The sequence below is a fragment of the Halyomorpha halys genome, unplaced genomic scaffold (genome assembly GCF_000696795.3).
Source record: "Halyomorpha halys isolate HHAL.00 unplaced genomic scaffold, Hhal_1.1 Scaffold123.1, whole genome shotgun sequence".
Taxonomy (NCBI): domain Eukaryota; kingdom Metazoa; phylum Arthropoda; class Insecta; order Hemiptera; family Pentatomidae; genus Halyomorpha; species Halyomorpha halys.
In genome coordinates, this window is record NW_027107023.1 from 492,721 (window position 1) to 497,342 (window position 4,622).

Sequence of the window (4,622 nt, forward strand, 5' to 3'; positions counted from 1 at the left end):
ATTCTACCGGGTATTATCCCTGTAGTTACGAAGGAGGTATGCCTGCCACCAGGTCGTGCGGGCGGTACCTTCATTCTACCGTGTACTGTTCTTCCGGAATGTATGCCCGGAGGGTAGCTAGCCGCCGGGTCCCTTAGTTCATATTTTCAGTTTGGCCCCTTAACCTTGAAACGCCCTGTATATTCCATGTATAGGTAAATAAAAGTAAATAATTGTTAGACTACAACTATACCGTGAATCTATTTGAGATATCCAGGAAGATACAGTGAACTGCTATTATTGATAACATATGCAAAAATGTGTTATATAAAATATTTCACAGTTTTATATTGGTAATAATTAATTATATTGTCTTGGTCAAACTTCTACTTGATGAGCGTGTAATATGCAGTGGGTGCTAGGGTGCCTTAGCGGATTCCTATTAGCTGCCGCTAGAGCTCGCAACAGATACACCGTTACAAGATTAAGCAACTCTCAAGTGAGAAAGCTCCCGTTAGATTTTCGGACTTTCATTAGTGATTTAGTTAAATGATAGGAATCATTGCTTAATCTTAGGTTTGACAGTAGCTTATATAACATAAAAACAAAATGCTAGCATTAGCTTAGCTGACAAATTTTCATTAATTTCTTTACCAAAAGGCCACATGATTCACCTTATCTAACCAATGTAGTTTACACAGCTAATTAAGAAACGTCTAAAATAAAATAGATGAAGATATTTAATCGAATTTTATTGAAATGCAATTGTTTTATCAATGCAATATATATACTTAAGTACATATAATATATACATAAGTTACGATAGGTCTAGCGAAAAAAGCACAAAAAAAAGGAGAAGACTGGGAGAGAAATGTCAAAGTCTCAGTACATACTGCTTATTGTCTCTATTAATCCTCCATATATAGGTTTAGCTTATGTTTACATAGGGAGTAGGGGTATATGACAAATATCCGGTGTCATCATATTTAAGAAACGTCTAAAATAAAATTAAGTATAAGTATAATAATAGACGTATGTATAAGTACTATAAGTTGACGTACTTAAGTATATATATTTTACTTTTTTCTATAGACAGTATTATTTTTCTCTCTCATCGTTATAATAGTCAATTAGTATTTAAAAAACGGGTTTAGTAGCCTGATGAAGGCCTATAACCTAGGTCGAAACGTCGATACAGATTAAAATAAGTTTGTAATGAACTATGTGTTTTACTTTCGTTACATAAAACATCCCCGTCTTTTTCCTTCCCAGCAACTTCTTGCATTGAATGTATGTGAATATATGTATTATATTGACCGATGAGCCTTTCCGATAATATTCATTACGAGTAGTCTAGGAAACACTAGGAAAAAATCAACAGTAACTTCAGCACACTCTTTGACTACCTCAGTGGAACTTGATTTAAAGTAAAGTTGCTAAAACATGAGCTGTTTAAGTTCAAAAATCCCGTGATATAATTTTTTTAATTAACGACATTTCATAACGAAAAATCAGTTATTTGGTGAATTTATTTTGGGAAAACTATATCTGACGAGTGATTTAATAAATGTGAGGTGCGTTTCAAGTCACCTATGAAGATAAAGGTTATAAACTACTTTATACCACATTGGACAAATTTAATTTGAGTGCTACTAGGCATTTCTACATCTAATGCTTCCTGAGACATAGATTTATCAAACTACTGAAATAAAGGTGCGGATGACGTTCGCAGCGTGGTAATGCGCCTGTCTGCCAAGCCATAGATTGTGAGTTCGAGTCCCTGGCTCTATCCGGGATTTTTTCAAGCTTATAACTATTCAATACTCACTCACAACTTCCCTCCGGGCCTTTGTGAGGCCCGTCAGCCAAGGGGTGGCACGCACAAAAATAGGCGTGGGAGTGACGGACCCACCTTATGATAACCACGTCAAGGCTTTGGACCTCCATGTTCTGTCGCGCCAATTAACAAACAAACATATGTAAATAAGCAAAATAAATAAATGAAATGAACACAATCAAATTAAGTAAAATAAATTTGGTAGAATATCAATCTAAAGTTCCCCGACCCAGGGCCCTTCGAGATCACAGAGCATTCCTTTCACCACGTCACTAATAATGAGCCAATGAATGAAAAATTAACTTTTTTTTTTTTTTACGTTTTGCAATAACCACCATTTATTTCCCTTAACTACTCTTGGCAGATTCATTAATTTTTATTTGTAACTATATATAGTAAGTTAATAAGCATATATACTTACAGGTTTCATTAAAGTCTTCAAAAATTTGTTTCAGACAAATTCAAAAACCTTTTTCTTGTATCAATGCCCTTGTAGAGAATCCTGTTAATGAGGAATGTTTTGGCAATTTTTAAAACAAATTTTATTGAAATATACTTACTTGGATTGGATGGAACATTTTTTGCGTGACTTCTGTTATGGGAAATCAAATTTGAAATTATCACGGAAATCGCATAAGCAAAAACTGACACCCTCCGATTATTGAATCATGAGTGAGCCATCGCCAACGGATGTTATTTGCCTGATAAACTAAAAAGAAAAATACTTACGCTCAATGATTTCTGAACAATAGTTAAAACTGATGGCTTTTCACAATCAGGTGTAAACCAGGCATTTTATTTTCCACTAAATCGATATTGTGAACCTAAGTTTAAAACTTGTTCTAACTGGATTAATTACCCAAGACTGCTAAGGAACTAGTTATGGAAAAGTAATTATCATCAAATAAGCTACAGTTCAAAGCAAATTTGAAATTATTATTGCTATCACAGTGTATAAAAGACATGATCAAAGGGTAATTAACTGATCTCGACAAAAATGAAAGTTATATAAACGCCCACATGCGTTATTTCCAGTTATGAAAGGATCCGACCTTCTATATTTAAATTTTCGAAATCAAGTCATATTTTGTGATTTTGAATAAGATTTTGAATATAATAAAATAAAGAATCATATGTAAATTTGTGGTGGGAGGGGATCGTCGTGTGGAGATCTGGGCTCCTTGGTAACAAACATGAGTTCTTAAAATGAATGATTATTATCAAAGGAGGAAAGTATCAATAACTATTCATAAAGAGTAAAGTAAATAATATCAAGGTTTTTTCAAGTGCACCACTTCAAATGTCCAGTCGTATGATTTTTTTAGTAGCAAGGTGTGGTGGCCCAACCTTTGAGTTTCAATATCAAACAGATTTATTTTATTTTTTATTTTGTTAGAATAATTTTTGTATTATAGATACAAATAATTTTAAATAATATTGACTTTATTTTTGTTTTGATAATAGTATGATAATATTCATTTCAAAATTAAAACAATGGAAGTTATCAGGTTTTATGTTTAATTAAATTATTGTTAACTGAATGTAATTAAATGATAATGGAGGTTAGATGAGTGCGTAGTACTATCTCTAATGAGGGGCTTTATTACTATTTCCAAGACACAGGTTCGATTCCGGATGTGGCAGATAATTATTTATTTTGTAACTGTAACTGTGGGTCAATCCTGTGGGTTAGTAGCCCTCCTGGGGCACACCCAGCCTCTATAAGGGGTATTCATGATCTTTAGTTTAACATGTTAAAGCGTATTAAATGGTAAAACTTATGTTAAATGGATAAATATTTCCTTCTTTTGTTAATTTAAAAACATATAACATGTAACACGGCTGAGAGTCTGTTACTAGATCTGTTTAATGGGGAATGACATCACGCAACAGACCAGCTGAGCTTGTCACCGTTTTATTTGTTGTGTTAGGTTACTTACTCGTAGTTTGTGTTTTTTTTTCTTTTGTATTGTGTTTTGGACATTTTAAAAAATATAATCAGTAGCCAAATTTTTACACTTATACTTTTCACTTAATTTAGGCATGTTGTAACAAATTACTGTAATCAAAACCTAGAGGTAAACAATAATATCAAGTTTTGGAAGGAAAAGTTACTAAAGTTGCTAAGGGAATCCGCTAGAAGCTCTTATACATTTATCATTTAACATGACTTTAAATAGGACTGCTCACAATGCTATACTTATAACATTTAACATGGTAAAACATTTTACATTTAACACAATATCATGAGTACCCCTATTATATAGCTACCCTCAATTAGGGAGAGAAATGGCATTGATCGTGCTTGAACAGATCACCTCCTTGCACCACCGTTCAAGAAACAGTACTCCTTACAAAGTACTGAGCCATTGACCCTTCATTGCTAGTAGCGACTGCCCTGGTACACAGCACACGAAGACTAGTTGGATAATTGATTATTATTCATAAATTACATAAGTATAGTCAGTAAATATTTAAAATACATAGTTTTTTTCTTAGTATTTTAGTTCTTTAGTATTTTTTATTTCTATATTTTCTTTTTTTTTTGTCATATTTTTTACTTTTTTCCATTTTTTTTTATAAAATTATTCAGTTTTTTTTATTATTAACTTATATATCTATTTTAATTATATTATTTCAATTTCTTGAGACAAGGTAATTATTTATTAAATAAATCAAAAATTCGTATCCATTTTTGTCTTAACACTTTATTTTTCACCAGTCCAACGTTTCGGCCATTCTAGCCATCCTCAAGGACATCTTCAATATAATTTCTTCCTCACATTAATTTAAAATTTCTTTTGCA